Genomic DNA, 12,763 nt, shown 5'->3' on the forward strand with positions numbered 1-12,763 from the left:
GTGCAAGATTGAATTTGCAAAATCAATCATGGTTAATAATGTGCTCACACCAAATTCAATGCAACCATTGAGGTGCTCAATTCAAAAGGGCTTGATTTACAACACTTAGTGGGGCATATCCATGCATGTTCTAACACACCTCATTTTAGTGATGTTGAGGCAAATAATTAAGAATTTGAAAATAATGAAGATTAGATAAATGATGATATGGAAATGCCCAATATTACATTGTCATATAACAAGGTAGATGAGCAAGAACTATCAAACAAAAAGAATTATGTATTTTGAAAGTGTAGAAAAGATAGGGAGTTAAAGTTTACCTTTCTCGAATAGATTATGCATGGAAGGACTATGGGGAGGCAGAGAAGAATGCAAAACCATCCAACTTGGTGCTATTTAAAAGCACATACAATCAAAATAACATAAATTTTCTCATACGAAATGGTGTAGTGAAAATGACCCAATAATACCATAGCATGTTATTGTTACTATGTAGAACAAAAGCAAAGTGGAGTCATAACTTGCATCAAATTAATGTATTTTATTGCTAGGTAAGAGCTAGTAGCTAGGTAAGAGCTAGGTAAGAGTTAGTAGGTCTATGAAGTATAAAAACCTGTTGCATCTGATCTGCATTAGGAAGTGCCATCTAAAAAAGATTATTCTTCGTCTAAAAAGATCAAAAACCTACTCAATATGCATTAGAAAGTAGATGCAATGCCATCTAAAAAACATTATTCCTCACCTAAAACTATGATGACAAGAAAAGAGCTTTGATATTGTATCTCCAAATAATTAGAAGATTTACAACTTAAGCAACTCTTTACAAGTCACCTTTATACACTCATTATGGATGAGGCTAGGGAAACATCTTATTAACTATGTTTCATTCTTATATAGTAATGGAAGAGGTATGTGCAAGATTAAATTTGCAGTCAATCATGGTTAATAATGTGCTCACACCAAATTTAATGCAATCATTGAGGTTCTCAATTCAAAAGGGTTTGATTTATAGCACTTAGTGGGAATATCTATACATGTTGTTAATTCAATGCTTGGTTGTAGAAAGTAAACATAAGTGGCCCCTCATCTCAACAGTGTGCATTATGTAGCTCACATGGGACCTTTGGTTGTGCTTGACGCATTCAAATATGTTCCATGTTTATTGTACAAAGATGATTGATGCATCAATTTTGAGTAAATACCTACTTATGTAATGAACATTCAACTATTGGAGGTCTAATAAATACATGATGTAAGATGGTTAGCTAGAGAGAATGTCTTGGGAGAGCACCTATTTAGTGAGATAATTATAAGTATATAATTTTTTCTTTTATACCTACATGCTTGTTGATGTTCTTCATGGCTTGGGTATATTAAGCAAAAATTTACAAGAACTGTAACCTCTTTGAGCACAAGCATTGAAATGATGTTCATTACTAAGGAATAAATTATTACAATAGGATTTTGATGATCACACGTTATTTAAAAGGTTTCAAGTAATAAAATGTTACAACACAAAATTGATGAAGGAAAGCAATATATACATAGGCTTTTATATTCTAGTACTCTAGTAAACATAAGAATGAGATCACATTTTAGACAACCAAGGGCGTGACATTCATACTTGTAAGAATAGGGTAAAATATTTTGTGCAAATGGTTATGAATTACATAAATGACACGGTCTAAACATATATTTCTTCAATGCAACCACATTGTCCAATCCCCAATACTACCCACATGCTCCTAGAGCAAGAGAGAACAAAACATAACTTTGGCTAAGTAGATAGACCATGGGAGTAATTTGGAGGTCATGTTGTAGATACACACAGATGCTTTGAATACATTTGTAGATCCTTTTTATACTTGGGATGTGAAGGGATGGTTTTAAAGGATGCATGGCAGTTATTTTCTTATATGTCACATTAGCATGCAATATATTCCAAATTTGATGAAGTTAAGTATGATATTCTAGTTCTTCCCACTTCTCCTATTTCTTATGAAAGAATATGTTTTAATAAAAACATCATCAGGGATGATAAACTGACCATGATAAACTGACCAATGTTTGAAAGTTTATACTCTAATATCACTAATATACGGATCTCATTATTTGGACCGAAAAATTCAAGTATTGATTAGGAAAAAGTGTATGAAATTTGGAAGCTTGTGAAAGCAAAAACAACTTATGATTAATAAAGTTTTTTTTTGGATTAAAAGTTTCAGAGATATTTAGCTATTCTTTGTTTGTAATACTTCTTCATATAGAAAAGGTGTGCATTTTTTCATTTTATTTCTTCTATATTGCTATCGTATGCGTACGAAAGTTTAATGAATGTAGGTGTATGTTTTGATTAAGAGAGAGGGAAGTCTCAAATCATTGGAAGTTGAAGGGAAAAAGTTACAAGATTTATTTTTAATCGAATCTTACCTTATGCTTCAAATTTAAGTCCTATCAATGTCACGTTGCACAAGCTTTTGGCCCTAATCTTGTCTCCCCACCACATGCAACTTGCTAGGAAAAACTTGCTATTATTAGACAAGTGCAATTAAAAGTGGTGGGTATAGAGAAGGGAGTCTTTTGTGAAACTACAAGCATAGCTCCATGTATCCATAGACTGCTAGCCCCACCACATGTAACTTGCTAGGAAAAAATTTCTATTAGACAAGTGGAAATACAAGTGGTGGGTATAGAAAAGGGAGATCTTTGTGAAAGAACAAGCACGACCATATGTACCCATGAACCGCTAGCCTTGAAAAAAAGGCAATTCTATGTAAAACACTAAAGTTCCAAACTCTTTGATGATTGCTATAGAGTGAAATTTGGTAGATGTTATGAAATAAGTTTTTCTTTGATGATTGCTAGAGAGCTCCACACTCTTTGATGATTTCTAAAGAATGGAATTTGGTAGAAGTTATGCAATTTCTCATGAAGTTGTTTTGCTTATACTTAAAAACTTCATGTTGCTTTTATGATAACCTTGGGAGACCCTTTATTGTTAACTCCACAAGAAATGACCACCTAGCATGATGCATATAAGGCTAAGACCCCTTGGCCTATAATTTCTTATCATAACAAGAAAGCATGACAAAGAATTACATAGGATGGTGGTTTACTTCAAGATTTGATTCAAAAAAGTACTTATATTTATATTTCATCTTTTTGTGGTAGTAGCCACCGTTACTAAAGAGCACTTTCCACAACTTGGGGGTAGTCAAGTGAGCATATTTGGTGACCCTTTTTCAACATTGACAATGTAAGTGGTTATCTTTAGCCTATTAAAAAAAAGGGAAAGAAAAAACTATGCTACATAGCGAGATAAAGAGGTTGATCTTCTTGTGTGCACATTGTTAGAATATTGTGTATTGGGGCCATGCCTATTTATTGGGTTTTATCCATTTTCTCTCCTTCTTAGTAGGTCGTGGAGCAGGCGGCCAACTCTCTCCCTCACTATATTAAGGGGCCTCCTTTATTCACTTTCATCATCCAATCCTAGCACAATTTTACTACACTCTCTTGCTAGCATTGCCATTATAAAAGCTTCATGCTATAACAAAAGGTGATCTTGTAACCAAGCTCTCTCTCTATCTTTCCTTGTCTATGCTTCCACATGTGCATACTCCAACATGGTATCAGGCATTGAGGTCCCGGATCTCCAACATGGTATCAGGCATTGAGGTCCCGGATCTCCAATTCTAGGTGACCTTCTTCCCTTCTTTGCTGGCATTTTTGGAGGTTGATCTGCACCTATCTTTTCTACAAGATAGCTGCGTTTTCTATTTCATCAACCCCTCTTCATTTGCATTTTTGTTTGTTGGTTGCGTCTGTGTTTTTGCTACGTGCTGAGTGTCAAAGGAAAGCTCCAAAATGTTGTTTACGTACGGTGAAGGGCTGTTTTTTAGTCTTGGACAACAACTGCAGGTGTTTTGTTCACATGTGGAGGTGCTCGACAAGAAGCTCTTTATGTTCCTCCTCTTCTTTGGTGAGGTGTTTTCGGTGTGTTTTGGTGGTTGGTTTTGCTATTGTCCAACCTCTTTCTCTCACAGATTTGAGAGGGGGCTGTTTGATTCTCGTGCCTCGCTTCGTTGGAAAGTGCTCGAGAGGAGTCTTGGAGTGTTGGGATTTGTGTACTTTGTTGCTGTGGATATGGTTGTCCCCCTGTACGAACAAGGAGGACAAGTTGGATGAAACCAACTATGCCCATTTGAAGCTGAAAATGTGGATCGGGTTCATCCATGAGGGTTTGTGGGAGACTGTTCAAGGCAGTGAGAAGAAGCCCGAGCGTCCTCAAAACTCAAGGCTTGTTGATGTTCTTCATGGCTTGGGTATACTGAGCAAAACTTTACAAGAAGTATAACCTCTTTGAGTATAAGCATTGAATTGATGTTCATTACTAAAATAATAAGGACGAAATTATTGCAAGAGGATTTTGATAATCACACATTGTTTAAAAGGTTTCAAGTAATAAAATGTTGCAACACAAAATTGATGAAGGAAAGCAATATATACATAGGCTTTTATATTCTAGTACTCTAGTACTCTAGTAAACATAAGATTGGGATCACATTTTAGACAACCAAGGGGGTGACATTGATACTTGTAGAATAGGGCAAAATATTTTGTGGAAATAGTTATGGATTACATAAATGACACGGTCTAAACATATATTTCTTCAACGCAACCACATTCTCCAATCCCCAATACTATGCACATGCTCCTAGAGCAAGAGAGAACAAAACATAACTTTGGCTAAGTAGACAGACTATGGGAGTAATTTGGATTTCATCTTGTAGATATACACAGATGCGTTAAATACATTTGTAGATCCTTTATACTTGGGATGTGAAGGGATGGTTCTAAAGGATTCATGGCAGCTATTTTCTTATATGTCACATTAGCATGCAATATTTCCAAATTTGATGAAGTTACAGTATGATATTCTAGTTCTTCCCACTTCTCCTATTTCTTATGAAAGAATATGTTTTAAGAAAAACATCATCACGGATGATAAAACGACCAATGTTTGAAAGTTTATACTCTAATATCACTAATATATAGATCTCATTATTTGGACCGAAAAATTCAAGTATTGAGTAGCAAAAAGTGTATGAAATTTGGAAGCTTGTGAAAGCAAAAAGAACTTCTGATGTATAAAGTTTTTTTTTAAAGATTAAAAGTTTCAGAGATATTTAGCTATTCTTTGTTTGTAATACTTCTTCATATAGAAAAGGTGTGCATTTTTTCATTTTATTTCTTCTATATTGCTATCGTATGCATATGAGAGTTTAATGAATGTAGGTGTGTGTTTTTATTAAGAGAGAGGGAAGCCTCAAATCAATGGGAGTTGAAGGGAAAGAGCTGCAAGATTTATTTTTAATTGAATCTTACCTTAGGCTTTAAATTTAAGTACTATCAATGTCAGGATATGCACTTGCTTTTGGCCCTAATCTTGTCCCCTCCACCACGCGCAACTTGCTAGGAAAAACTTGCTATTATTAGACAAGTGCAATTAAAAGTGGTAAGTATAGAGAAGGGAGACTTTTTGTGAAACTACAAGCATAGCCCCATGTATCCATGGACCGCTAGCCCCACCACACGCAACTTGCTAGGAAAAACTTACTATTAGACAAGTGGAAATTCAAGTGGTGGGTATAAAAAAGGGAGATCTTTGTGAAACAACAAGCACAACCATATGTACCCATGGACCGCTAGTCTTGAGAAAAAGGTAATTCTATGTAAAACACTAAAGTTCCAAACTCTTTGATGATTGCTATAGAGTGAAATTTGGTAGATGTTGTGAAACAGGTTTTTCTTTGATGATTGCTAGAGAACTCCACACTCTTGGATGATTTCTAGAGAATGGAATTTGGTAGAAGTTATGAAATTTCTCATGAAGTTTTTGTTATACTTAAAAACTTGATGTTTCTTTTATGATAACCTTGGGAGACCCTTTATTGTTAACTCCATAAGAAATGACCACCTAGCATGATGCATAGAAGGCTAATACCTCTTGGCTTATAATTTCTTATCAGAATAAGAAACCATGACAAAGAATTACATAGGGTGGTTTACTTCAAGATTGGATTCACAAAAGTACTTCTATTTATATTTCAACTTTTTGTGGTAGTAGCCACTGTTACTAAAGAGATAAAAGGTGAATGCATATGCATTCTTTTCTTCTTTAATGTAGAGGCTTCACCTGTTTCACCTGTTGGACGTGGCGAGTCAAGATCTTTCAGTGTAATTGCATTGTTAAGTATGATATTAATCGCCTTCGCCTGCACGCTTCACAACCAAAAATCAGGCGTACCAAGAGACTGCATTAAAAATAAAAGTGGCTCAAAATTGAATATTGTAAAAGAGGTGAAAGCAAAAAAAATGGGAGAGCGAGTAAGGTAACTTACACTGCTATTAAGTTCAGTGTACTTGGAAAGAATGAATTTCCATACATTGGCAATAACATGCCACCCACAAGAGTGTGAATCCTTTTGAAGAGGAATGGGTTGATTTAAAAACTTATACTATGTCTCCTTTTTTAACTAAGGATACAGAGCTTCAATAGTAGCAACAACCACTCTCTTAGATACCCTATAACAAAATTTAAATGTTCAAAATTAAAAGAACTTAAGTAGTATGGTACAAGTCATACAAAGTAGTACTTACAATTTACATTCTCCGTGCATTCCAACCATGCTATTCATGAATAGAACTCGGCACTTCACCAAATTAATAATGCAGCCACTCCAGTGTCCTTTACCATTTGAAAAAAATAAATCTAAATAATGATAAAAACTATAAAATAAATATGTGAGATTATATTGACAACAATGATTAAACATAAAATAAATAAAGTGCATGCTTACTTCTCTACATATGGCAGAACCACAAAGCAGCACGCCCTTGGATTCAGTCCTTTGAAATATGGAATAATATCTGAGGTGGTCCTCCTGGGGTCTAAAAGGACTAATGACACAAGGGGATCACAAATGAATATCTCCTTTTGCCTGGTTTGGCAAAAGGGATTTCAAAAGTGCCCTACAATTAAAGACAAGCTTTAGAAAAAAGGATAATACGTATACAAAGCTTTAGAAAATATAGAGCCTTATGTGGATGAAAGAAATACAGACCTTAAACACATAAAGACGACACTGTCGTTAATCTCCCTCGTTAATCTCCCTCTACTTGTCCATGAGCATATAAATATCCAAGGGAGCGATCTGCAGCCAGCAGGTAATCATCTTTCATTGTGAAGGATACATTACAAATGAGTTGCCCAGGTACTTTTGCAAGCCTCTCATCATTCTCTTTCTCTAACTACAGAAGGTTGGATAAACTCTCATCCACTTTAGATTCTCTTACATCAACATTTTGTTCTCTTTCCTCACCCTTCAAGTCTTTCTGTCTTACCGACCTCCGAGTCCTCCGTAATGGACTTGGGGATGTGACTTCTTCAACCTTAACCTCATCTTTCTTTTTCCGTTTCAAAGAAGGAGGAATAGCTAGGATCTTAGCTGCCTTTCTATCTCTAAATGGCAAGGGAGTAATAATTTTATCAAACCTATACCTGACCCTGCTGACAACTGTCATGATCTTTCCTGTGGGTTCGACCGAGGGAACTAAAGGAACTTTTCTGACTGTCTATTTTGTATGAGCCATCATCAACGATACTGAAATCATTAAAGAAGAGGATTGTCGTAAGTGGACATTAATCAAAAGGTTGCATTGCAGTAAAGATAGAAATCACAAATTTTTTTCCCATCCATGGTGTGATAAGCATGTTCGGATAGAGAACAAACTTCCTTATCACACTGTGGGAGGTGACTTTCAAAAGCGTGCAATAGAGATAAAAATCACAAAAAATTTCCAGTTTCCCTTCCACGGTGTGATAAGCAAGTTCAGACAATATGATGTGAAGGTCTGTAGAACAATGCTCAGCTACAAAGCCAATTCTACTGTAGATAATTTTGACTTTTTGGATGATGGTTGGGACATAAAAACCTACAATAAAGTCTATTGTGAAGTGGTACCAAACTCAATTACAATCAAATATATGATTGCGACTCATAATTTCATATTCTCTTTTTACTACAAATGCAGCAAGCATATTCAAAATCAATTGGTCCCAATGGATCAAGACCTAAAATCTTTTGGTGATGAAATTGGTGATATTAAGGTTTATGAAGATGGATTGTTGTTAGGTGTTATATCTCTAGATAGTGCTACACACTTACACACAATTACGTCATGATGTGCTCATGGAGACAGTAGGCAATGGTTCAGGAAACTTCTCATTTATTCTAAACAACAAAAAGGTAAATGAAATAACTTAAGCTTGCTTAATATCTGAGTTTGTCATACATACATCTAAAACAACATCACAACAGGTACTGTTATCGAAGGGAGAACAAGATACAATGCACATTACTCCGACCCTCTTGTGTTCTTTCTTGCTTGTCCTATGCATTAAGATGTTCTTTTTTGATAGGTGCATATTCATTCAATATGCGAACATGCAAGTCTACCTTCCTCACTCGTGATGAATCTAAGGTGTTTGTTACTTCTCTGAGTGCCATTACAACAAGAATTGGGGGTCTATGAATATGTGTGGATGAAATAGTAACTCTAAGATGGTAGCTCTAGAGAGAGAAAATATATTCACACATGGAAAAGGAGAGCTTGGGAGAGACTCAAACAGATGGCTCAGATACTGCAGGAATGGTAGAAAGAGAGAGAATCGTATTGCAGGCGTGGAAAGTTGGGAGAATGAATGAAAACGATTTTTGAGGTTGATGTGGAATTTGGTGGGAATTTCAAATACAGCATTAAAGTGCAATAAATAAGATTGAAAGGGTATAATTGAAAGTAAATGAAATTTTCCTATTTTCAGGCCCCACTAATGGACGAGATTGATGATGTGGAAAGAGAAAGAGATACGAAAATCCTAGAGAGGGAAACTAGAGCCTATAGGGGGAGCCTAGAGAGATCCCCTACTTTTAGCAAGAAAGTACGCTTCTTTATGAGCTGTCTCATGTCATAACAAAATTACTCTTAACTCCTTAAAATTAGGGATTCTTACACAGGGTCCTTTTTATGCTCAAATGCCCCCTAATGTGCTTACAAGTATCAATGTCACCCCCTCTCGAAAAGGTTATACTTCTTGTAAATTTTTGCTCAATATACCCAAGCCATGAAGAAAATCAACAAGCCTCGAGTTCTGAGGACGCCCCACAAACCCTCATGAATGAACCCGATCCACTTATTCAGCTTTGCATGGGCATAGTTGGTTCCGTCCAACTTGTCCTCCTTGTTTGTATAGGGGGACAGCCATTTCCACAGCAACAAAGTACACAAATCTCAACATTCCAAGACTCCTCTCGAGCACTTTCCAACAAAGCGAGGCACGAGGATCAATCAGGCCCCTCTCAAATCTATGAGAGAAAGAGGTTAGACAATAGCAAAACCAACCACCAGAGCACACCAAAAACACCTAACCAAAGAGGAGGAGGAACATAAAGAGCTACTTGTCGAGCACCTCCACATGCGAACAAAAGACCTGCAGTTGTTGTCAAAGACTAAAAAATAGCCCTTCACCGTGCATAACTATTGAAAAACAATATTTTAGAGCTTTCCTTTGATGCTCAGCACATAGCAAAAACACAAAGGCAGGCAACAAGCAAAAACGCAAATGAAGAGGGGTTGATGAAATAGAAAACGCGACTACCTTGTAGAAAACGTAGGTGCAGATCAAGCTCCAAAAACGCCAGCAAAGAAGGGAAGAAGGTCGCCTAGAGTTGGAGAGCCGGGACCTCAACGTCTGATACCATATTGGAGTATGCACAAGTGGAAGCATAGACAAGGTAAGATAGAGAGAGAGAGAGAAAAGAAGAGAGAGAGATTGTTGACAAGATCAACTTTTGTTATAACATGAAGCTTTTATAATGGCAATGCCAGCAAGAGAGTGTAGTACAATTGTGCTAAGATTGGATGATGGAAGTGAATAGAGGAGGCCCCTTATATAGTGAGGCAGAGAGCTGGCCGATTGCTCCACGACCTACTAAAAAGGAGAGAAAATGGATAAAACCCAATACATAGGCATGGCCCCAATACACAATATTCTAACAATGTGCACACAAGAGAGTCAACCTCTTTATCTCACTATGTAGCATAGTTTTTTCTTTCCCTTTTTTTTTATAGGCTAAAGATAACCACTTACATTGTCAATATTGAAAAAGGGTCACCAAAGATGCTTACTTAACTACCCCCAAGTTGTGGAAAGTGCTCTTGTGGCTACTACCACAAAAAGTTGAAATATAAATAAAAGTACTTTTGTGAATCCAATCTTGAAGTAAACCACTCTATGTAATTCTTTGTCATGGTTTCTTGTTGTGATAAGAAATTATAGGCCAAGAGGTCTTAGCCTTCTATGCATCATGCTAGATAGGTGGTCATTTCTTGTGGAGTTAACAATAAAGGATCTCCCAAGGTTATCATAAAAGAAACATCAAGTTTTTAAGTATAAGCAAAACTTCATAAGAAATTGCATAACTTCTACGAAATTCCATTCTCTAGAAATCATCAAAGAGTGTGGAGCTCTCTAGCAATCATCAAAGAAAAACCTATTTCACAACATCTAACAAATTTCACTCTATAGCAATCATCAAAGAGTTTGGAACTTTAGTGTTTTACATAGAATTGCCTTTTTTTCAAGGCTAACGGTCCATGGGTACATATGGTTGTGCTTGTTGTTTCACAAAGATCTCCCTCTTCTTTACCCCCACCACTTGTATTTCCACTTGTCTAATAGCAATTTTTTCCTAGCAAGTTGCATGTGGTGGGGCTAGCAGTCTATGGATACATGGGGCTATGCTTGTAGTTTCACAAAATTCTCCCTTCTCTATACTCACCACTTTTAATTGCACTTGTCTAATAATACCAAGTTTTTCCTAGCAAGTTGCGCGTGGTGGGGGGGAAAGATTAGGACCAAAAGCTTGTGCAACGTGACATTGATAGGACTTAAATTTGAAGCCTAAGGTAAGATTCAATTAAAAATAAATCTTGCAACTTTTTCCCTTCAACTTCCAATGATTTGAGGCTTCCCTCTCTCTTAATCAAAACACACACCTACATTCTTTAAAGTTTCATATGCATATGATAGCAATATAGAAGAAATAATATGAAGAAGTATTACAAACAAAGAATAGCTAAATATCTCCTCTGAAACTTTTAATCTTTGAAAACAAAAATTTATATATCATAAGTTCTTTTTGCTTTCACAAGCTTCCAAATTTCATGCACTTTTTCCTACTTAATACTTGAATTTTTTAGTCCAAATAATGAGATCCGTATATTAGTGATATTAGAGTATAAACTTTCAAACATTGGTCGTTTTATCATCCCTGATGATGTTTTTCTTAAAACATATTATTTCATAAGAAATAGGAGGAGTACGAAGAACTAGAATATCATACTGTAACTTGATCAAATTTGGAAATATTGCATACTAATGTGACATATAAGAAACGCATCTGTGTGTATCTACAAGATAACCTCCAAATTACTCCCATAGTCTATCTATTTAGCCAAAGTTATGTTTTGTTCTCTCTTGCTCCAGGAGTATGTGCGTAGTATTGGGGATTGGAGAATGTGGTTACGTTGAAGAAATATATGTTTAGACCATGTCATTTATGTAATCCATAACTATTTCCACAAAATATTTTGCCCTATTCTTACAAGTATCAATGTAACCCCCTTGGTTGTCTACAATGTGATCCCAATCTTATGCTTACTAAAGTACTAGAATATAAAAGCCTATGTATATATTGCTTTCCTTCATCAATTTTGTGCTGCAACATTTTATTACTTGAAACCTTTTAAACAACGTAAGAACATCAAAATCCTCTTGCAATAATTTCTTCCTTAGTAATAAACATCATTTCAATGCTTGTGCTCGAAGAGGTTATACTTCTTGTAGATTTTTGCTCAATATACCCAAGCCATGAAGAACATCAACAAGCCTCAAGTTCTGAGGACACTCGGGCTTCTTCTCTCTTCCTTGAACAGTCTCCCACAAACCCTCATGGATGAACTCGATCCGCATATTCAGCTTCAATGGGTATAGTTGGTTTCATCCAACTTGTCCTCCTTGTTCATACAGGGGGACAACCATATCCATAGCAACAAAGTACACAAATCTCAGCACTCCAAGACTCCTCTCGAGCACTTTCCAACGAAGCAAGGCACGAGAATCAAACAGCCCCCTCTCAAATCTGTGAGAGAAAGAGGTTGGACAATAGCAAAACCAACCAACAAAACACACCGAAAACACCTAACCAAAGAAGAGGAGGAACATAAAGAGCTACTTGTCGAGCACCTCCACATGTGTCCAAAACACCTGTAGTTGTTGTCCAAGACTAAAAAATAGCCCTTCATCGTGTGTAACTACTGAAAAACAACATTTTGGAGCTTTCCTTTGACGCTCAGCACGTAGCAAAAACACAGAGGCAACCAACAAACAAAAACGCAAATGAAGAGGGGTTGATTAAATAGAAAACATAGGTGCAAATCAAGCTCCAAAAACGCCAGCAAAGAAGGGAAGAAGGTCGCCTAGAGTTGGAGAGCCGAGACCTCAATGTCTGATACCATGTTGGAGTATGTAGAGGTGGAAGCATAGACAAGGAAAGATAGAGAGAGAACAAAGAAGAGAGAGAGCTTGTTGACAAGATCACCTTTTGTTATAGCATGAAGCTTTTATAATGGCAATGCC

Source organism: Cibotium barometz, chromosome 12 (assembly GCF_041138505.1).
Source record: "Cibotium barometz isolate CiBa-2024 chromosome 12, ASM4113850v1, whole genome shotgun sequence".
NCBI lineage: Eukaryota > Viridiplantae > Streptophyta > Polypodiopsida > Cyatheales > Cibotiaceae > Cibotium > Cibotium barometz.